The sequence below is a fragment of the Papaver somniferum genome, chromosome 3 (assembly GCF_003573695.1).
Source record: "Papaver somniferum cultivar HN1 chromosome 3, ASM357369v1, whole genome shotgun sequence".
Classification (NCBI taxonomy): domain Eukaryota; kingdom Viridiplantae; phylum Streptophyta; class Magnoliopsida; order Ranunculales; family Papaveraceae; genus Papaver; species Papaver somniferum.
The window spans coordinates 199,511,428-199,536,368 of NC_039360.1; positions in this window are offsets into that span (position 1 = coordinate 199,511,428).

Below are 24,941 nucleotides of genomic sequence, written 5' to 3' on the forward strand. Positions count from 1 at the left end.
AAGATACGTTAGGGAATGAAACAGTTCAAGTAAAATATTACTAACCTCAAGATGAAGGATGATTGTTGTCGTTGTATCTCCATACTTATTCACGTCTTCTTCAGTAATACTTGTAAGTCTCAAATCCTAATACTTTCAAGCTAACCTATACGAAGTTGACTCTAGTATTTAATCAAGCGACTCTTTAAATGAGTTTTGATTCACTAAAATATGACAACCAAACTTGACATACCAACGCTTGGTGGGTTCAACCGAGCAATGCTCTAACATAAACTATCCAAAATTGCTTTATGCAATTGTGTTCTAGTTGACATATTAAAATCAAAATTACTTGTAGTTTTGGTTTTAGTATGGGTTATCTAAAGATAGTGTGTAAAACCCTCGTGCTTAACTCTTATAGGTTTACATCTACTCTTTGTGAGATTTGTAAGATCTTTTCGGTTTGTCCTTTATTTTTTCGTTTCTTTGTCATTTTTGTGATAAAAAGGGGGATAAATATATGGATAAACAAGTGGTATTGGCTTGTATGAGTTAGTATCACTAAGGGAAAGGACATTTGTGTTAAAACGTTTATTCTAACGAATAGAGTGAAAACATAGACTAAGGGGGAGTCGCATACCATGTGATATGTAGTTATGAGGTACTATATTGAAATAACAAAGTTGTGCGGATTGAAAATCTACCTAGCTTACCTTTAGAGGGAGTATTATTTTTGTTATTATGGTGTCAGCAGCGACATTTGAAGATTGAATTTAATGCAGGTTATGTGTTGTTGAACTTGGAATCAAGCGTATGTGTATAATGAATTCTTGTAATTTGTTTATCCATATGATGTAAGAGTTTTGTCACTAAAATTTACAAAGGGGGAGATTGTTAGAGCATTGCTCGAATGAACCCACCAAGCGTTGGTATGTCAAGTTTGATTATCATATTTTAGTGAACCAAAACTTATTTAAAGAGTCACTTGATAATTTACTAAAGTCAACTTCGTATAGGTTAGCTTGAAAGTATTAGGATTTGAGACTTACAAGTATTACAAGACTTGAAGATGGTGAAGACGTATGGAGCTACAACAACAATCATCCTTCCTCTTGAGGTTAGTAATATTTGACTTGAACTGTTTCATTCCCTAACGTATCTTTAAAGTCATGCATATTGAAAATGAAACTGCGAAGCTGCGTATGAAACTCTAGATACACATAGTATTAAGGAATACGATACGAGGTTTATTGCTTAACCATTAAACTTTGTATATGAGACATCGACATAATCGTTTAAATGTTATTGTGATTATGTATGGGTGTGAGTGAAGAAGATTTCATCCCAGGAAACAATGTTTATATTCGTTTAAAGGAAGTAAGTTCACAAACTCGTTTGTGGATCGAAAGGGAAATCGCTAGGCTTATTGGTAATGCTATTCATTGCAAATCTATTTTGAACTACCAATATGCATGATGTGTATAACCTATCATAAACTTGTTTATGTGGTTGGTAAAACTATTCACGGATGCCTGACTTAAATTATTGGTATAACTTTTATTAGTAAAACCGATCTTAAGTAATCACTTAAGATGGTATGGTCGATGCCTTGCAAATAGTAACTTTTATTAGTGAAAGAGGAACCGATCCTAGTAAGAGGTGCAAGTAAATTTGCAAGAGGGGAATCGATCCTTGTAAGAGGTGCCACACGTTATTAGTGTGAGGGGAACCGATCCTATGAACATGTGCAACAAGTTCTTAGTGGTGAGGGGAACCGATCCTATGCACATGTGCACCAAATTACAGGTAGTTACCATAACATGTGGGGAACCGATCCTAGTACCTAGTCAACCGAATTTTGGTGATTGGTGTGATTATGCAAAGTACTCACAAGAGGTATAACCGAAACTTGTTTTGGTAGAACCGTGATACCCATGATTGGTGATTTGATAGGATAATCAATCACATAGTTCTTGGAAGTCGAAAGCTTTCGTTTCCAAGATTGTAAGTATGAAAGAGGACTTACAAAGTAAGGATGTCGTCATTCTTTGAACACGAGTTGTAACTCTTATCATTAATTGTTCAAATATATTCCTTGATAGCTATGGAGAATCCCAGGATCGAAATTAATTGAGAATCTTTTTATTAAAGGTTCTTGATTTTATATGGTATTTAATATCCAGCAATTAAATAACATATCTTTGGAAAATAATAATTAGTAATGTGCATTTACTAATTATAGATTTTTCTAAGTGAATTTCAGTCAATATTTGGACAAAGCATTTTCAGGAATTATGAAAACCGATTCTGTGTTTATTACATATCTTTGAGAATATTCGGTTTTGGAAATTCCTTGGTGTCCAAACTTCCTTGTCTATAAATACTGAAGTTTGCTTCTCTTGCAAACTAATCCTCAGAGCCAACAAAACTACCTTAGTTGTGTTGTTACTGGTGGAGCCGCCTATTGGAGTGGAGAGTACCCTAATTGGGAAAAAACGCTTACGACCGCTCGGTTTAATGACTTCTTTGGGATTGGGAAGCTCTATTAGTACCGTTGGTGGGAAACTAGATAATTGCGGTTTATTATTAATTTTCGATTGATTTGATTGACTAACGGTGGTTGAACTTTGATTGCACCTAGTTTGTTTATTCTTGAGAATCTTCTCTTCTGATATAAGATTCACTCAAACTAGATCGAAGTTTCGACGGGGATCTTTAGAACTGTTTGTAGATCTAAATACGTCTTGTGATAATCCAACGTTAACAGACTCCGTTCTGTGTGTGATTGATGACAAGAGATTCAAGTTGATTATGTACAGGTGTTTATTGAAGATCAAAGACTATTTGAAGACAATAAGACTTTTTGGGTTCATAATCTTTGGTATCCACAATACTTGTTTCGGCTGGAAAGGGATCTGACTATAATCCGATTTATCCTTGTGATAATCGATTGATTAGATAGTTGTGTAGATCGACATCAACACACTTCTTTGTGATTAAAAGTGTTGATTGCTTAAGTCTTACAAACCCTGTGGTGATTGGTAAGAAAGAGATCTAAGGACCCGACAAAGGTGTTTATGTGATAAACGGAGAGCCTTTGTCAGACTCATATCACTTGGTTGAAAAGAGTTGTTACCGAACAGATTTGTTGTTCCTTTACTGTTTGGAATACGAACCAAAGAAATTGTTCCAAGTGAGTGACTTATTGGAAGTTGGAGGCGCAGGGATACTAAGGAAACTAAGTGAGCTATAGGGTTAGTTGCTTGGTCTCAACTATACGAAGTTGGTTTAGATTTTGTATAGCGGCTTAATTATGAGAGTATTCAATCTGGACTAGGTCTCGGGGTTTTTCTGCATTTGCGGTTTCCTCGTTAACAAAATCTTGTTGTGTCTTTTACTTTTCTGTTTCTGCAATTATAATTGTTTATTATAATTAGAAGTAAAATACAAAAATGTCAATTCCTATTTACTTGATAAGTTATCCCTTAGATTTTGGTTAAGTCCGAACATAATATCAAGTAAACACACTTCGTTGATTGTATTGTCTCGATCTCGTATCCATAGACGATCACTCGAAGTGTGATACCGATTAGTTGTATTGTCTCGACTCGGTCCATAGACAATCACTTTCGGAAGAAAGGACTTATAGGTGGAAAAGTTTTAGATTGAGGTATATTTGGATACCCTCGTCTTTTCAATAACAATGAGAAAACAAATGCTCTCAATCATTGTTATACAGTGTCATAGTATTACTACACAACATCAAAGTTCAATTGTATCACAACTTTGACAACAATACTATGGTGATATGTATCACTCCCCCTTAGTAAATACTTCATCTCAACATGAAAACCACTCTCCCTTACATAATGATCCGTAAACCATATGTATTTGTAGTATGAAACTACACATTAATTCTCCCTCTTTTTGTCAATATAAATTGGCAAAGGTACGAAAACTAGTGGGATCCTCATTAAATTTTCATAGAGATACTTCATGACCAAAATATAATAACATACCAACTTATTTAGATGCAATCATAAAGCCGAGGCTAAATGCATTCATCAAGGAGTTTATAAAGATACAAGATAACCCCTATAATATTCCACAGCCGCACTCCCCACAAATATTTGGCAATTAAGTACAAGTTCAATTAAGAACTCTCCCCCATAATATGTCATTCCCGAGAGAACAACAAAGGCGACCTTGCTTTTACAAGAAAAGAATGATTTTTATGGATATAACCAAATCACATGAAAATATGAATTTGAATCCAAAACTCTCAATTGAATCAACCACAAAAATGATCATTTCAATTGGTCATGCTCGACATAAGAGAACTTACATAGCAACACAGTATGTGCATAAAAATGTGGATCGGAGATCGACCAATACTGCGGAATATAGAAGAACTCATTTTATTTTTCATCATTATTTGCACAATGACATATAATAGACATAATCCTTGCAAACAAAATTGTATCCTTTATTCCATCAAAACTTGCATAATGATATAAAAGGCTTAACTTTTGTTTTCCAAAAGTTCATTCTATCTTTTATCAATACTTTCCTACCGACATAATAAAGATAACTTTTGAACAAGTATGGGACAGTCACAGGTTCACGAACGTAAACAACATACCTCATAACAATTTGCAATATATAAAATCATAAAGATTAAAATTGCAAACATCATCTTCCAAAAACTTAGAATTTAAATAAATAAATCTAAAAACATGAAGATGAAAAACGTTGGAGATAGCTATGTGTACTCACAATAATGGCTATTCCAAACCCTAGTTATTCTTCTAAAAAACAAGAAATAAATTCTCATAAGAAGATTTACTAGATATTGATACCTCTGAAGAATTCTTTATCATCCCCTAACTCCTTGTTGTCAACATCCATATGAACATAAGGTTCGTGAAGAAAGAAGTCAATTCCAACAAACCTTCTAGGCTGATGATGTCGAACCAGTTCCTTTTGAATTTCGAGAGTTCTCATAACAAAAGCCTTTATTTACTGAATCTCCTTCCTTGTTTCCTTCAACTCTTCAAGAAAACCAGAAAACCTCTGAGAATTTGAAGGAACAGCTCTTGGCTTCCTCACATTCCTTATTTTTCTTTTCAAAGTTGGAAGTAACGGAGATTTCTCTTGTTCCTTCATGATTGATGGCTTAACAATCATATTAACATCTTTTCTATCAGAACACATGATGCTTGGAGTATCCATACGTGTATGGGTTTGTGAGAGGAAATCACAATTTAAACTCAACAGGAAGTCTTAAGATGAAAAGAGTTTCAGAGAAGGAAAAGGAATGTAGGGTTATGGAACCTTTAACCACACAGGTTCAGGCACGCACAATCATAACCCTAAATAGAGTAGAATTTTCGAGAATAACCCTCTTTTATTGATTAAACAGGGAAGTCCCTTCCAATATGAAAGAATTCCAATTTCATAAAATGCACGACAAATCTAAGAAAACAAAAACATTTTTTTTCTTAAAGTCTGAGGTGTGCACAATCTTGTATCTTTTAATCAGGCACATGAGACAAGATGCACAAAAACAACACAATTAAGTTGTGCTACCGTGAACAACAATTTTTTGTCCACCATAACTCTTTTGAAAGGAATTCATAGAACCCTGTCTATCAAAATGTTTAGACCATACTCTCTTTTCTAGTGGTCTTGTCTTCTCTTTGGAAACTAAGTTCTTTGAAGAGGATAAAATCTTACATACCTCAACGGTTTTCTGAACAAGTTTAAGCTTGTTTGCTAGGCGATTTTCTCTTCGTTGAAGTTTATTGACATATCTCATTTTGTGTTTGTACTTGGAAAACTTTGAAAGTTTATGACCTTTGAGTGAACAATGAGATCATGTAAATGGATAAGATGATTCAGACGCCTGAGATGTGCAAGCTGCTAGGCACAAAGTGGAACCTGAAAAATCAAACAAAGAGTTTCCAATAGAAAGGTTAATTTTCTCTTCCAGATTGCTTGTGTCTCCTTCTGAAAGAATATCAAGATTGATGCATGTATTGCTATAATTATCAAAATCAATATCTTCACAAAGAAGCACAACACTTGATTTTTCGTCTTCAGAATCATAGTGATCAGCCATTTCAACAAGAGTTGCAGCAAGACCTTTGTTCCCGGTGTATTTTCTACGATTTGGACACTCATTTGCAAAATGACCAAAACCTTTACACTTAAAGCATTGTGTCATATCCTCGTTATCAGCCTCGTGAGCATCCATGTTTTTAGGAGGAATGTGATTGTGAGGTTTAACTGATGACCTAGGTTTGTCTCGGAAAACCTTTTACTTCTCTTCAATAAAAGATCTCTAAACTGTCTTGTGATCAAAGAGACTGACTTGTCAAGATCTTCATCTGAAGAATCAGCCTCAGAAAGATCATCCTCAGAGACATAAACACTTTTACTTTTGTCAAGTAATTTAGTGTTCTTTTGTGCTTTGAAAGCAACGTCCTTTCCGATTTTGGATGTACGTTCATGATCAAAGATCTTTAGCTTTCCAACCATCGTATTTCTGGATATAGCATCAAGGTTATTTCCTTCAACAATAGCATACTTCTTAGAATCATATCCAGATGGCAGCGATCTGAGAATTTTCATCACAATGTCCTTTTCAGGAATGGTCTTACCCAATGCAAAGGATGCATTAACAATTTCAGACACTTTGTGATTAAACTCATAAATGAATCTTCATCTTCCATACGAAGGTTTTCCCAATCGGAATCAAGGTTTTGAAGCCTAACTTCATTTTCACTGGTATTCCCTTCAAATACGGTTTCAAACCGTTGTAGTTTTGCTTTGCACCAAGTATCTCGGCAGCGTCATATACACCAATGTTCTTTGGAATGGTTGCATTTCCTATTGCCACAAAGGGAGCATCATAGACATTAACTACATAAACCCATGATTGAAAATCACGCGCTTGAAGAAAGGCACGCATAACAATTTTTCACCACAAGTAATTTGAGCCATCGAAGACTGGTGGTACGTTTATAGAGATAGCACCTCTTTCCATATCAGATCGCTACAAACACAGAATTATGAGGTCTTTAATGTGTTTGCCTGCTCTGATACCAATTGAAAATGCGGGGGTCTAACAACCACACCCAACAATTCGTTTGGTAATCTGAGAGGACTTTACTCCAATATACTTTTTAGAGAATCAACTAAACAGTCAGACTCAATATAGAGTAAAGTATATCAAAGAGTTTAATATCTCTAACTCGTAATTCAATCCGCAATCAGCAAATAGAAATTTGTGAGCCTGATTGAATATAACAAGAGTTACTTGAACGGTACCAAAAACCAATGTTCAAGTATCAATTAATGTAAATCAACAACCAAAGGTTGGATATTCTAATTGATTGATCTTAACGCACAACGTGTGGTATTTCAATTATATAACAAAATATAATGCGGAAAAGAAATAATACAGATACCAAAAAAATTTTAACGAGTGTTAGAGCATTGCTCGGTTGAACCCACCAAGCGTTGGTATGTCAAGTTTGGTTCATATTTTAATGAATCAAAACTCATGTTAAAAGTCGCTTGATTATGTTCTAGAGTCAACTTCGTATAGGTTAGCTTGAAAGTATTAGGATATAAGACATTACAAGTATTGCGAAGTCTTAAAGATGTGAAGAAGCAAGGAGCTACAACAACAACAATCATCCTTCCACTTGAGGTTAGTGATATTTGACTTGAACTGTTTCATTCCCTAACATATCTTTCAAGTCGTGCATATTGAAAACATAATTGTGAAGCATATTTGAACTCTAGATAGACATAGTATTAAGTGATACAATACGAGGTTTATTGCTTAACCATTAAACTTTGTAGATAAGACATCGCCATAATCATTGTATGGGTATGAGGTGAGGATTTCATCCTAGGGAACAATGTTTACACGTGTTCTGAGGAAGTAAGTTCATAAACTTGTTTGTGGACCGAAAAGGAAATTGCCAGGTGTTATTGGTTTTGTTATTCATTGCATATCTTATGAACAAACAATATGTGTGATTGAGTATAACCGCTCACAACTTGTTGTGTTCTTGGTAAAACTATTCACAAAGGCCTGACTTATGTATTGGTATAACTTTTATTAGTAAGACCAATCTTAAGTAATCACCTGTGGTATGATCGGGTTTGTGTGTTGGACCAAATATGGGAGAGGGGAACCGATCCTAGTAAGAGGTGAAGTACATCACAAGGGGAACCGATCCTTGTATGGGGTGCAGCAAGGTTTATAGCAGAAAGAGGAACCGATCCTATGGACATGTGCAACACGTTTTTAGGCAAAGGGGAACCGATCCTATGGACATGTGCAATACATATAAGTTAGATACCATATATATATGAGGAACCGATCCTAGTACCTAGTCAACCAAATTTTGTAAAGCTAGTGTGACTATGCATAGTACTCACATGGAGGTAGAACCGAAACTTGTTTTGGTAGAACCGTTAAACCCATGATTGTGATTGAATGTTGGTTTGATCAATCACATAGTTCTTGAAAGCCAGATGAACCAATTCTAAACTTGTTTGGAAGTGTGGCAAATCGGTTTCAAGGTTTTAAGTGTGAAAGATAACTTACAAAGTAAAGATGTCGACAAACTTTGAACACGTGCTGTGAATGTTTATTTCTTTAATTGTTCAAAGATATTCCTTAACGGCTAAGGGAAGAGAATCCCAGGATCGAAACATAAGTAAGTTAAGAATCTTTTAATTAAGGTTATTAATTTCATTTTGTAGGTAAATTCCAGAATTAGTAATGTGCATTTACTAATTAGATTTTCCGAGAGATTTCGATCATTATCTTTGGATAGAGCGTTTCCAAGAATTATGAGAACCGAATCTATGCTTTAATGAGTATCTTGAGAATATTTTTGGTTTTGGAAATTCCTTGGTGTCCAAACTTCCTTGTCTATAAATACTCGAAGTTCGCCTTTCTAGCAAACTAATCCTTCGTAACAACAGACTTCCTCTTTTGTTGTTTTTACTGGTGTAGCCGCCTATTCGGAGAGGAGAGTAACCTAATTAGGCGAAATCCCTTGCGGTCGCTCAGTTTAAAGTCTTCTTTGGGATTGAGAATCTCTAGCATGTACCGTTGGTGGGAAACTAGATAATTGTGGTTTATCTTTTGTTTTCGATTGATTTGATTGACTAACGGTGGTTGAAATCTGATTGCACCTAGTTTATTTATTCTTGAGAATCTTCTCTTCTGATATAAGATCCAATCAAACTAGTTCAGAGTTTCGACAGGGATCTTTATACTTTTGTGAGTTCTAAAGACGATCTTGTGATAATCCATTGTTAACAGACACCGTTCTTTGCGTGATTGATCACAACAGATTCAAGTGATTGTGTGAAGTTTTTTTATCCGAAGATTTGAAGACAAAGAAGATATTGAAGATCTGACTTGGGTTTTATAAACTTTGGTATGCACAATACTTGTTTCGGTAAAAGAGGATACAATTAATAATCGGTTTATCCTTGTGGTAGATTGGATTGATTAATTGACTAGATCGACATCAACACAGTTCTTCGGATTAAAGGTGTTGTTGGCTTAATCTTAAATGATTACTTCGGTAATTGATCATAAGATAGATCTAAGGACTTGACGAAGGAGTTTATGTTAAGATAAACAAAAGAGCCTTTGTCCGACTCATATCACTTGGTTGAATATAGTTGATACCAAACAGATTTGTTGTTCCTTTACTGTTTGGAATACGAACCAAAGGAATTGTTCCAAGTACCTGACTTATTTATAAGTCGGAGGCGTGGGAATACAGACGAAACTAGGTGAACTATAGGGTTAGTTACTTGGTCTCAACTATACGAAGTTGGGTGTAATTTTGTGTAGCGGCTTAATTCTGAGAGTATTCAATTCTGGACAAGGTCCCGGGGTTTTTCTGCATTTATGGTTTCCTCGTTAACAAAATCTTGATGTGTCATTTACTTTTATTTTCCGCATTATAATTGTTTTATTATAATTAAAGTAAATTACATAAACGTTAATTACTATTTACTTGATAAGTAATCCAATTGTGTTTGGTTAAGTCCGAACCTTTGTATCAAGTAAACATACTTCGTTGTTGTATTGTCTCGATCTGGTATCCATAGACAATCACACGAAGTGTGAACCGATTAGTTGTATTGTCTCGACTCAGTCCATAGACAATCACTTTCGGAGAAAGTACTTATAGGTAGGAGAGGTTTCAGCTTGAGGTATATCTGGGTGCCCTCGCCTTTTCAATTGGTATCAGAGCAGGCAAACACGAAAAGATCTAAAGGATGATTCAGTTAACGTAAGTCAAGATAATGAGAATAAGATCTCAAGGAAAACCAATGGAAATTGGTCTCAAAAGTCTTTTCGAAAATCAAAGAAAAAGTCTATGACTAATAATTTGATTGCGAATCAGGTTCCTGATCTGAAAAGAGTGAGTTCAAAACTCAAGAAACATGTTTTGGACTCGTCCCCAATTCATAGTAAAAAATCTTCTGAAAAGAGATTCGATTCACTTGTCTGCCCGAGTTCTGAATTTGCTAAAATGATGGAAAGGTTTTTCAAACATGTTGAAAATTTTTCAGAAAAGGGTAAATCCATTGACAGTCTAGATGATGTCCTAGATCTTATTATTCAAATGAATGTAAGAATATGTGAAGGAAAGCGAGAAACACTTAGTCTTCAAAATAATCTGATAGATTATGAGGAAAAAAAATTGGCTTTATGCAATGAAGTTCATCAACAGACTACAGAGTGTGAAATTCTTACTCAATCGCTGGAACACTCACAGAAAAGGAATAAGTTCCTTATTGAGAAACTTCTTACTATAACATGTCAAGAGGTATATCTGAACAAGTGTTTAGAAAAACATTTCCAACAAGGAATGAAAACCTTAAGAGGACATATAGAACGTCTTTAACAAGAGACGTTAGCAAATTGTCGGCTGGCAGATCTAGACAAAACGGGTTCAAGTTCAAGGAACATACCATCCTGGGCACAAGATGTAAGGATATTGTATCTCGCAATTCCCTTAACAAAAATATGGGTTCAGAACCCACGAACAAGAACATGATTATGTTTAAAAGGGAGAAAGATCTCCTGAGGTGTGTGATGAGGAATATCCTCATCCCAGTGCATAACTGCATTGGATTGTGCGTCCTTACTCTGCCCAATCTTCGGATGTAAGGAAGCACATATATGTGGGCAGCTGGTATCCTACTAATATCTCTTATTCAACATAGAGAGATTACACAACCTACCTTAAGGATATGTTAATCATCTTTACGTGTAGAAAGGTTGTCTTACAACAACTTGTGTAAAAAGGATAAGTTAGTATCTATTGATACCAATTTTATAGATAATCTCTTTGAAGTATATTGTGTTTCTGTAACACAATAGATGCGAAAATCTTTTCAAATCTTGTCATAATTATTTATTTAAGGTTGATATCTATGTTTGGAATGTGTTAAAAGTATTTCTTGTATTAGTACTCAACGTGTCAGAGAACTTGTACAAAATGATGTATTCTCAAACCAGATCTCAAGCACAACTTCTGAAAGCCTTGAGTGGAATGACTTTTAAGGAAAATATCCATCTTGATAATACCTTCAAGAAATCTGGTTGTGAAAATATCGATAATGAAAAGGATGATATGACTCATCTCCTTGTCCAAAACAGTTTAGATGATAAGGTTAATTTTGTCAATCTTCGACAAGTCCTCCTCAGTACCATCGAAACTCATCACAGACAGGCAGCATTACTAAGAACGGTTATCCGTAACCAAAGGAAGCTGATTAAACTTGGAATTGGTAATAGGGAGTATGCTAGGAATATTAATCGAAAGGTTAATACTTTATCCTGTGAACATAACCAAGGTACTGTGTGCAGAATCCGAGATATCAGTCGAGATGTTGTTGATGAAGATCCTGAAAAATTTGAGGAAATTGAGGATGATCTTTGAAAAACTTCTGTCGGAAGGTTATGAGAGAATAAGTTATTTGACGTATTACTTAATCTGGTTTAATAGATATCAATTTTTGATTTCTTTCATTGATTGTATTGGTCTATTATGAATAAAATTATTTGATTGGTAATTTTTCTTGTGATAGTTTTCGGTTTACATACCCGTGCTTAATTGCTTTTACCTTATTGCTATGCATGTTTATGGGATGTTTGATTTCGGTTTTACTACCTTAATATTCGATCTCATATATTGTGAACCCTTATGGTTTGGGTGACTTTTTGATTTAGCAGGATTAAGTTCTAGCCCATGTTGGTAGGCTTTATCAAAGGATCATGAGGGGTTCTGGTAGAAACAGTATGTGAAAAAGTCACAATATGTTGAATCAGTTTTAGTTTAGCATAAAAGCATATGTGTTTCGAGGGTTTTCAACTTTTGCTTACAATTGTTAAAACCGGTTTTCAACCTTTCTCTGGTAAAGGTTGAGGGTTGTTTTTATTCTTTTGTTTACGCATAAGGATGACAACGTGATGGTATTTCGATATCAATTCTCCCTGGACGAAGATGCAATCATATTGGAGAAGTGGATGCGAAATTTGAGGTAACAATCTTGTTAGTTAATTGTTTTCCTGTTTAAGAAAATCCTGAGTTTATATTATATATATTTGTTGCTTTTGCTTAACAAAATTTCGGTTCAATTGATATTTATTCCATGATGTGTGTGTGGATGTGTGATTCAATTGGTTCCGGTTAAGAAAAACTATTGTTATCTTGCTTTATTGTGTGGTATCAATTGTTTAGGCTTACAAAATTTCGGTAAAATTGATGTTGTGTGTGATTCAATTGGTTCCGGTTAAGAAAAATTATTGTTACCTTGCTTTTTTATGGTATCAATTGTTTAGGCTTACAAAATTTCGGTGCAATTGCGGTGCTTTTTATGTCTATGTTGTTTCAATTGCTTCCGGTTGAGGTGAATAATTATGCAAGTTGATTTATTTTGGTTTGCATGAATTATTTATGGCTTAACAAAATAAATTGTGTACGGGATGAGTTGTTTAGTCCAATTCGATTACGGATAAGAGAAACTAAGTTAATTCTGATCTTAGTTAGACTTATCAAAGTGAGGTTTCGATTATTCAAGTCTAATCTAATGCCTTAACAAGAAATGCTAGTTAAGTAACCTAGTACTTGTCTTGTTTAAAACTGAAAGGTCTAAGTTTATGGATAATTAGAACCTGATGAGAAAAATGGAGTTTATTTTTATTTTGGTCTTATCGAATTAAGTGATTGTTTTGAACAATCAGTTTAGCAAAGGGACTAAGGTGCTTAGTTGTTTTTGGTTTGCTAAACTAAATTGGAAAAATTATTTCGGACAATTGTTTCCTTGGTAACATATCAAAATAAAACTACTTGTAGTTTCGGTTTTGATATTGGTTATCAGAACATGATGTGTGGAACCCTCGTGCCTAACTCTACAGGTTTGCAAGTCTATTATGAGATTTGTAAGATTCTTTTCGTGTTGTCCTTTATTTTTTTGTATCTTTATCATTTTTGTGAAAAAAAGGAGAGAAATATATGGAGTAAACAAGTGATACTGGTATTGATTTTATATTAATTGGTATCGCTAGGGAAAAGAAAATTGGTGCTTGAACGTTTATCTAACGAAAGAGTGAAAGAACATACTAAGGTGGAGTAACATGTCATATGATTTGGTATAACAAAGACATGCCGATTGAATATCTACCTATCTTCCTTAGGGGAGTATTTGCTTTGTTATTACAATGTCAACATCGGCATTTTCAAGGATTGAATGTAAGCACTTTTATTGTGTTGTTGAATCGGGAATCAAGCGGATGTGTAACTAGTTCTTGTAATTTTTTTATCCATATGATGTAAGATTTTTGTCACTAAAATTGACAAAGGGGGAGATTGTTAGATCATTGCTCGGTTGAACCCACCAAGCGTTGGTATGTCAAGTTTGGTTGTCATATTTTAGTGAATCAAAACTCATGTTAAGAGTCGCTTGATTATGTACTAGAGTCAACTTCGTATATGTTAGCTTGGAAGTATTAGGATATGAGACATTACAAGTATTGCGAAGTCTTGAAGATGTGAAGAAGCAAGGAGCTAAAACAACAACAATTATCCTTCCACTTGAGGTTAGTGATATTTGACTTGAACTGTTTCATTCCCTAACATATCTTTCAAGTTGTGCATATTGAAAACATAACTGCGAAGCATATTTAAACTCTAGATAGACATAGTATTAAGGAATACAATACGAGGTTTATTGCTTAACCATTAAACTTTGTAGATAAGACATTGCCATAATCATTTGAATGCTATTGTGATTATGTATGGGTATGAGGTGAGGATTTCATCCTAGGGAACAATGTTTACATGTGTTCTGAGGAAGTAAGTTCATAAACTTGTTTGTGGACCGAAAAGGAAATTTCCAGGTGTTATTTGTTTTGTTATTCATTGCATATCTTATGAACAACCATTATGTGTGATTGAGTATAACCGCTCACAACTTGTTGTGTTCTTGGTAGAACTATTCACAAAGGCCTGACTTATGTATTGGTATAACTTTTGTTAGTAAGACCAATATTAAGTAATCACCTGTGGTATGATCGGGTTTGTGTGTCGGACCAAATATGGGAGAGGGGAACCGATCCTAGTAAGAGGTGCAGTACATCATAATGGGAACCGATCCTTGTAGGGGGTGAAGCAAGGTTTATAGCAGAAAGCGGAACCGATCTTATGGACATGTGCAACACGTTTTTAGGCAAAGGGGAACCGATCCTATGGACATGTGCAACACATATAAGTTAGATATCATATATATATGTGGGGAACCAATCCTAGTACCTAGTCAACCAAATTTTGTAAAGCTAGTGTGACTATGAATATTACTCACATGGAGGTAGAACCAAAACTTGTTTTGGTAGAACCGTTAAACCCATGATTGTGATTGAATGTTGGTTTGATCAATCACATAGTTCTTGAAAGTCAGATGAAACAATTATGAACTTGTTTGGAAGTGTGGCAAATCAGTTCAAGGTTGTAAGTGTGAAAGAGAACTTACAAAGTAAAGATGTCGACAAACTTTGAGCACGTGCTGTGAATGTTTATTTCTTTAATTGTTCAAAGATATTCCTTAATGGCTAAGGGAAGAGAATCCCAGGATCGAAACATAAGTAAGTTAAGAATCTTTTAATTAAGGTTATTAATTTCATTTTGTAGGGAAATTACAGAATTAGTAATGTGCATTTACTAATTAGATTTTCCGAGAGATTTCGATCATTATTTTTGTACAGAGTATTTCCAGGAATTATGAGAACCGAATATGTGCTTTAATGAGTATCTTGAGAATATTTTCGATTTTGTAAATTCCTTGGTGTCCAAACTTCCTTGTCTATAAATACTCTAAGTTTGCCTTTCTAGCAAACTAATCCTTCGTAACAACAAACTTCCTCTTTTGTTGTTGTTACTAGTGTAGCCGCCTATTCAGAGAGGAGAGTAACCTAATTAGGCGAAATCTCTTACGACCGCTCAGTTTAAAGTCTGTCTTGGGATTGAGAAGCTCTAGCGTGTATCGCTAACTGTGGTTTATCTTTTTATTTTCGATTGATTTGATTGACTAACTATGGTTGAAATCTGATTGCACCTAGTTTGTTTATTCTTGAGAATCTTCGCTTCTGACATAAGATTCACTCAAACTAGTTCAGAGTTTCGACAGGGATATTTAGACTGTTGTGAGTTCTAAAGACGATCTTGTGATAATCCATTGTTAACAGACTCCGTTCTGTGCATGATTGATCACAAGAGATTCAGGTGATTGTGTGCAGTTTTTTTATTGAAGATTTAAGAAGATATGAAGACAAAGAATATATTGAAGATCTGACTTGGGTGTTATAATCTTTGGTGTGCACAATACTTGTTTCGGTAAAATAGGATCCAATTAATAATCGGTTTATCCTTGTGGTGGATACGATTGATTAATTGAGTAGATTGGCATCAACATAGTACTTCGGATTAAATGTGTTGTTGGCTTAATCTTAAACGATTAATTCTGTAATTGATCATAAGATAGATCTAAGGACCTGACGAAGGAGTTTATGTTAAGATAAATAGAAGAGCCTTTGTCCGACTCATATCACTTGATTGAATAGAGTTGATACCAAATAGATTTGTTGTTCCTTAACTGTTTGGAATACGAACCAAAGGAATTGTTCCAAGTACGTGACTTATTTATAAGTCGGAGGCGTGGGAATACAGACGGAACTAGGTGAACTACAGGGTTAGTTACTTGGTCTCAACTATATGAAGTTAGGTGTAATTTTGTGTAGCGGCTTAATCCTGAGAGTATTCAATTCTGGACAAGGTCCCGAGGTTTTTCTGCATTTGCGGTTTCCTTGTTAACAAAATCTTGCTGTGTCATTTAATTTTATTTTCCGCATTATAATTGTTTTATTATAATTAAAGTAAATTACACAAACGTTAATTCCTATTTACTTGATAAGCAATCTTATTGTGTTTGGTTAAGTCTGAGCCTTTGTATCAAGTAAACATACTTCGTTGTTGTATTGTCTCGATCTCGTATCCATAGACAATCACACGAAGTGTGAACCGATTAGTTGTATTGTCTCGACTCAGTCCATAGACAACCACTTTCGGAGAAAGGACTTATAGGTAGGAAAAGTTTTATCTTGAGGTATATTTGGGTACCCTCGCCTTTTCAACGAGGAAAACTGAAAATGCAGAAAAACCTCGGGACCTAGTCCAGATTGAATACCACACTGTATTAAGCCGTTATAGACTCTATCCTACTACCAATTAACTTCGGACTGGACTGTAGTTGAACCCTAATCAATCTCACACTGATTCATGGTACAGTTGCGTTCCTTACGTCTCTGATCCCAGCAGGATACTACACACTTGATTCCCTTAGTTGATCTCACCCACAACCAAGAGTTGCTATGACCTAAAGTCGAAGACTTGATAAACAAATATGTCTCACACAAAAAAGTCTATGGATTGAATAAATCTATGTCCCACAGAAATACCCAAGAGTTTTTGTTCCACCTTTTGATAAATCAAGTTGAACAGGAACCAATTGATAAACCAGACTTATATTCCCGAAGAACGGCCTCGTATTATCAATCACCTCACAATAATCTTAATCGACTAACGAAACAAGATAATGTGGAATCACAAACGATGAGACGAATATGTTTGTGATTACTTTTATCTTTCCTATCGTAGAAATTAATCTCGAGTCAATTATTTCAATTGAACTCAATAAGATAGAATCGAGCAAGATCAGAACACGCAACTACAAAGAAAATATTTGGGTCTGGATTCACAATCCCAATGAAGTCTTTGAAGTCGTTAACCTACAGGGTTTTGATAGAAACCTAAGGTTGAAGGAGAATCGACTTTAGTTTATACAACTAGCAACATACATGAGGTGTGGGGATTAGGTTTCCCAGTTGCTAGAGTTATCCTTTATATAGTTTTCAAATCAGGGTTTGTAATCCAAGTTACCTTGATAAAAAAAACATTCAATATTCACCGTTAGATGAAAAACTTGATTCAACCAAGCTAATATCTTTCAACCGTTAGATCGAACTTAGCTTGTTACACACAAATGAAATGTACCCTCATTTAGGTTTATGTAACCGTACCTTAACGTGTACATCATGTTGGTTCAAAAATAGTTAACTGAGGTTATCCATATGATTACTCTCATATCAACCTTATTCATCTTAACCATAACTAGTTCAAATGACTCAAATAAAACTAATTAAAGAGTTGTTCAATTGCTATATTCTCATAGAATTATACAACAACACAATTGAAACAAAGTCGGTTTGATTCACTCGAATCAATCATGAACATTATAGACACGGTTTGCAAAGATTGCATTCCTTATTATATAAATGTTCATGTTCATAAATGATTTTAGAACTTTAACCTTCAAGTATGCAAACGGGTACGCATACTTGAAATACCCAGACAAAGATTGGGTTTTGTCAGTACGCAAACGAGTACGCGAACTTTCAATCCCAGTATAAATTCTCGGACATGAACTTGTACACCAGTACGCAAACGGGTACGCATACTTAGGTTCCTGGATTTCTCAAACCAACAGGTACGCAAACGGGTGCGGATACTATGATTCCCGGACATGGATTACATATGCGCAAGGGTGCACAACATGACATATCCAATAATGGTTAAGTGTTCCAAACTCTTATTTCAATCATTGAAACTTTCTTAGATGATGACAATAGTCGTTTTTCACATACTATTAGCATCAAAGCGATTTTCAAGTTATTGAAATAATCATAACGAAACATTCCAAAACAAAACCAAATGATTATATCACACAAACCATGTAATATATTACTCGGTAATTTTCACATGATATAAGATGAACTTTGTCGAAACGAAAGCTTGCCAACACATATTTCGATAAATATGTAAGCGAGATAAACTCAGCTCGAAATCTCAAATGTGTATATAGAAAACTATATCGTAATAAGAATTATGTCTCAATATAGGAGATAGAGTAGAAATAGACTTTCCAAGTGATAGATGAGTTTAAGTCTCCACATCTCTTTTGTCGATGAAGTTCCACAAGATCCCCTTAGTAGTTCTTCGTCTTCAAATGATGAACGCCGTGAAGTCTAAGCTCAACTACACAATCTATGTCCTAATCCGAGACATCTATAAATAGGCTAGAAATCAAGACTTATAGTTTTGATCACTAACATTGACAAACATGCTTGAGATAGCAACGTATGCGAGTTCGACCGAGCAGTGCTCTAATGGTTTTGATTTTTTTCCTAGGAGGTTCATAAACATAATCTATAAAAAAATCTCTAAAGCGATTTTTTTTCTCAATCATGATTACATTAAAATTGTTTGAGGTTATTGATTATTTTTCAGAACAAAAATGCTTTATCTAACGAAGGGAAATCCTGAAAAATCTCCCGCGTGAGAGAAAACAGGTGACCCCACTTCCACTGCTACAATCCCAATGCTAGAAAGTTTTACTCTCGTCCGTCAAACCCTCTATCGGATAGGAGTAATTAGCTGTGACACGTTCACTTAAAAGAAATCCTTTTGTTGCTACGTGGTGTAAAACCGCGGTGTGTGTAGAATTACTCTTTTCATAAACATTAATTATATCTTGTATCTTACATAAATTCTATTATAAAAATTAGAATTTTTTATTGTTGTTGATTCAGGGACTTAATAATTTTCTTACTCCCTTCGTCCCTAATGTAGGTGACATTTTCTAATTCTCTTAGAACAAGGAAAACATATACATGTCATAAATATTCACCACTTTTCTTATTTTACCCTTTATCTCACATTCGCAAGACAAGAAACATTAACTTACTTGTTATGATACCCATGCATTATAAATAAGGATATATGTGGAAAAAACATCCTTGAAATTGGAACTGCGCCTATCTAATGGGATTAGAAAATTTATAAACTCCGCCTTTATAATAGGGATGGAGGGAGTATTATTTTGGGATATATATAATAATTATGTATAATTTTTTAGGTTATGCGGATTGATTATAAAGAACGCGCAATTGAGGGATAATTTTATTAACTGGGGGATACAGGAAAAAGACAAAAACGGGATTTAAATAGTAAATCAAGGTCACTCCCTATCCGAATAATTTATATAATTCCTAATCTATCCCTTACTAATCATGTTTAGAGGTTAAATATAATTAGTTAAGTTAATAGATTAGTTTGATATCATTAGAATGAATCATTATCATTGAATTTGTTGATGCAACAACATCAAATCAAGATATTTATGATCATGAAGGTTTAGGTGAAGAACCAACCAAGGAAAGTAAAAAAGCTGAACATATAAGTGCTCTAATTACTCATATATAGGTATTAATGTATTGAAATTTGTTTTTTTTAGTTCATTGAATTCTCCATTGTTGCACCTGAAAAACTTAGTGCCGGCAAGGTAAAAGTATGAATACCATGTCGGTGGTGACCAAATCGGCAAGGTATTCATACTTTCACCATGCCGATACACAATATCCCCAAATTTTGAAATTGTAAGTACACTGCCGGCACAGAAAGTTCATTATCGAGCATGCTGGTAGTAGTGCCAGCATGGTCGATTCTCAAGTGTACCGTGCCGATTTGAGGACAAAAACATACATAAATTATTTCTGAAATAACAAGTATCGACATGGTATTCGTCCTAAAAACCATGCCGAAACTAATATCGGCATGGCATTCATCCTAAAATCCATGCCGGCACAAAAAAAATAGTAGGGTATTCATCATGAACACAAGCTGGGAGTGGATTGAAACTGAAACAGAAAAAGTTTCAGTTTATGATTCTAACCCAAACAAAGTTTTAAAACAACAACAACACTTTAAATATGATTGGGTATCATATACCTTCTCAATGAAGCCATTTCTTCTTCTTCTTCTTCTTGCTCAACAAAAATTCAATTTAACCTATCTTTAAGAACTTGTTAGGGATTGATTTTGATTTTGATTTTTAGTTTTAAATTTTAATTTAGATGGAAGGGTATTTTAGTATTTCCGCCACCAAGAAACACCCCTTAGCGGACAATATTGGATGGGGTTAGTAATTCATATCCCCCAATTAAAAAAAGTATCCCCAAATTGCGCGTTGATTATAAAGGTATATGTTAGTTAAGCATTTATTTTTAATAGGTTATGGTTTATAAAGAACCCACAGTTGGGTGATACTCTCGCAAATTAGGGAATACTCACAGTTATATGGAATTGGATTTTGGCAAAGGGGGTATTCTTTAGATGAATTGCTAATATTGTCCTTCACCCTAATAAAAACTAAAAAGAAAAACCTAAATCATTTTATCAGGGGAATACTTACGGTTATACTTACCATTACAATCTCTGATTACATCCAAATCTATATCGAAACAATGGTGCTCACTCACTTCTAATTGAGATTTCCTTCACAAACATTTCCTTCGAAATCCATCACGATCATCCATCTCAACTTTATATTAGATCGAGAACTATTTCGCTCGATATGGGAAAGAATCGAATCCGTATACGATTACATCAATCTTGATGGTGATATGAATGGTAATTATTATGTACCGTTTGAAAGCTTAAGTTTTGCTAAAATTGATTGTTTTTAATTAGGGATATTTTGACTTTGGGTCACACAAAAGTGACCAGGGTTGCGTTTGGGTCACGGAGAAATTTTAATTAGAGTTTGGATCACTTGACCGTGGTTGAACTTTTTGACAATTATCTAATTATTTATTTTTTAAAATTAATTTCAATATGTCTAACTCCGTTAGCTGCCGTTACCACGTGTCATCCCACCTCACTCACCTCTACCTCCAACGTTGTATCTCTTCCTCCGATGAAGATGTACTCCTCCGGTGAAGATGAACATAAAAGCGTTAAATCCAAGTGAACAAAGAAACCGATTACCACTTTCTCACATTAAGGCCATGTACTTGTATATTAGAATTGTCAAGTTAGTCAGGTCATATGACTAACTGCTTAGCCGACTGTTTGTTGTACATAATCTCAGTCTACCTATTTTCTAGCTATATTAGTTCTAGTCTTCCGGTTCTCTTGTTCACCTATTCTTCTGTTGTATTCGTTACTCTATTCTTATCTTTGTAACCTACTGTGATTGTAACCGAGTATATATACACTTATCAATGAATTGATTCTCTACACAGTTGTGAGAGAAAAACAACCTTGTCTCCATAATTCTTTATGGTATATACAGAGCTAGGTTAGAAATTTTTTCTGAAACCTAATCATCATGACTCTAGAAGACACCCAATCAAACCAATCCTCTTCAGTCATTCCTCCATTAACTTCTGAAACAGATTCTGTTTTATCACCATCAATCCATAGTATGTTCATCCCTCCGATAATCCGACCTCAGTCATCTTCACCCCTCTCCTCACAAGTGACAACTACTGCACTTGAGGTGGAGGCATGACCAAGGATTTAAGTGCGAAAGGGAAGACTGGTTATATTGATGGTACCGTTGATAGACACATTTTTGTGTCTAAATTATACTCAATGTCTCTATTGTTAGTGCTCGATTTTTGTACTAATTTTGATGCTTTGTGTGTTTGTAGGTGTTTTTGGAGAAATACACTTGTGTGGAAAAAGTTGCTCAAAAAGTGCTATTTGGACTCCCGGATAAAAGTACTAAAGGCACCCTCAATTTGGATAAGGGGCACCTCAGTTGGGCACCTGCTATTCGCACCCCCAGTTTGGTTAGAGGGACACCATCTTCTACCTTTCAAATCTGTTTTTGGCGGGAAAATCTGATTTCAAAGAACCAGAATTAGGTTTGGCAGTTTGGACGAGAATGAAGGAGACTCAACGACTGGAAATTGTTGGGATGAATTGAATGGTGGTAACAGACGTGGTATGGTCGATTTCGTCAGCTATATTTGGCTATATTTGGCTAAATTAGAATCAACACATTTTCTTAAGAATGACTACTACCCTCACTGTGGTCAATTTTGTAAGTCAAACCTGATTGACTTAGAGGATCCTCAATTATTTAGGTTATTATTATGTGCTTCTAAATTTTTATTTGAGTTTTTACAGACTCTAGGACCTAATAATTCGGATCTCACTTTTGAGGAGTTGCAGCCTAAAGAAATATATTTAGACCCTTTTATAGAACCTGAACCTGAACCACAATTAGATGTAGTTGTCTTAATCAGGAAACTAGGTAAGGGCATGCTAGTCTTGTTCATTTTCTTGGTTCACTGCAGTTTCCTTTGGTCAGTTCTATTTGGTTTTGAAGACCCGCAGTTATTCCGGCTACTGTTATACGGTTCGAGTTGACTAATCCTTTCCTAAGTCTGGCTGAAGACTTTAAACTTAGAACTTCTTGGGAGGTAACCCATGCTCATGCAACATGGTAATATCTTTCCTTAACTCTTTTTCTTCAAGTAGTAACAGTTTATCCTTGTTCATGCTTTTAATTTTATCTTTAGAACATCGTTGACAATGTTAGATTTAAGTTTGGGGGTGGGGAAGAACTTTTTAGTTGCACTTTTGAAACTTCTAGCGTCACATGGTATCCGGTTAGCTAAGTTTACATACTGTTTCTTACCGAAAAGATAGAAATTGGAATGCTAGGGATAACAACCTTTTGAGACATTAGAGAAAAAGACATTGAGATCCTTGAAATTCAGGAGAGAACTTGTTCCTTTTAGAGGGTAACCGTGATGGACCTAACCATACATGATGGAAAGGCAAGTAGGTCAGGAAATGCCAGAAAGACAAAGCAACCTCACAATGTAGTCTTAGTTACTGGATTGCGACTCTCTATCAGTAGAAACTTATCATCATGAACAAGCGGAGCGACATCAAAATCTATGAAGAAAGTTGAAGACGTTTTAGGTTTAGAAGCAACAATAGAAAAGAATGATTCAAAAATCAAAGTTGAAGTTATAAGATCAAATGATATAAGTTGTTAGAATCCATGATACCAAGACATCACAAGTTGCGAAGATCCAAGTTTTGAAAGTCCTTCTCTCATGGCCATGTAAATTGTTGTCTTGTAATTTTTGTTTCAAAAAAAAAAATAAAAAAAAAATAAAAGAACACAAAGGAAAAAAAAATGAAAAATGAAAAAAAATCGTCGTTACGTTTTGTTCAATAAGGCCAAAGGGAAGTAGAAATTTATAAGTCAAGCAAGAAATCGAAGAGAAGAGTTAATTGTCAAGGTTCTATGAGGTTCGATAGTTTATCATCAACAGTTGAAGACCGAATAAGACGTTGTTTCTACTGAGCACTATGAGAGAGTCGAAGAAAGATACATTTGGTTGCTTTGTTAGTCCGCTTTCAATCTGGCACAAGATCTTTCTAGCACTGGTTTAACTCATCACACGTAATTAGTCCAGCTGTGTAGCAGATGTCCCTCTCATCTTTATCTCTCTCCTAATCTTATCCAGCTGTAAAGCAGCGGACGCATCTTACAATGTTTATCTAGCTGTGTAGCAGATATCTCTTTATCTAGCAGTGTTGCGGATGTGTCTCCCTTTTCTTCAGTCAGCTTTAGAGATGACACCTTTAATTTCTCTGGCATTCTAGTTACTTGGAGATAGGTTGAGAATATGTATGTCCTGATAGATCTTTGGATACTTGTGACCAATTAGAAGTAATGGTTTTGTGGGCACACCTCTGGTAAACCCTCCCAAGATTAACTCGGTTTTATTTTTTTATTAGTTTTGCTCGAGGACTAGCAAACAATAAGTTTGGGGGTATTTGATAGACACATTTTTGTGTCTAAATTGTACTAAATGTCTCTATTGTTAGTGCTCGATTTTTGTACTAATTTTGATGCTTTGTGTGTTTGTAGGTGTTTTTGGAGAAATACACTTGTGTGGAAAAAGTTGCTCAAAAAGTGCTATTTGGACTCCCGGAGAAAAGTACTAAAGGCACCCTCAATTTGGATAAGGGGAACCTCAGTTGGGCACCTGCTATTCGCACCCCCAGTTTGGTTAGGGGGACACCATCTTCTACCTTTCAAATCTGTTTTTAGAGGGAAAATCTGATTTCAAAGAACCAGAATTAGGTTTGGAAGTTTGGACGAGAATGAAGGAGACTCAACGACTGGGAATTGTTGGGATGACTTGAATGGTGGTAACAGGCGTGGTATGGTCGATTTCGTCAGCTATATTTGGCTAGATTCTCGGTGAGAAGAAAACAGGGGAGTGCGTAGTTGAGAAGAGTTTTTCACGGGATTGTACGTGTTTTCTGTGCATGGCGTAAGATGGATGTGTGTTTAACTACTTCTGGGACGTGTTTCAGACTAATTGGAGTGTGTCAGATGTGCAAAGACGCGTGAAGATTCTAAACAGGGAAGAAATCTACGTATCTTGCATGGGAATATTTTTTATTAACTGCCGGGAA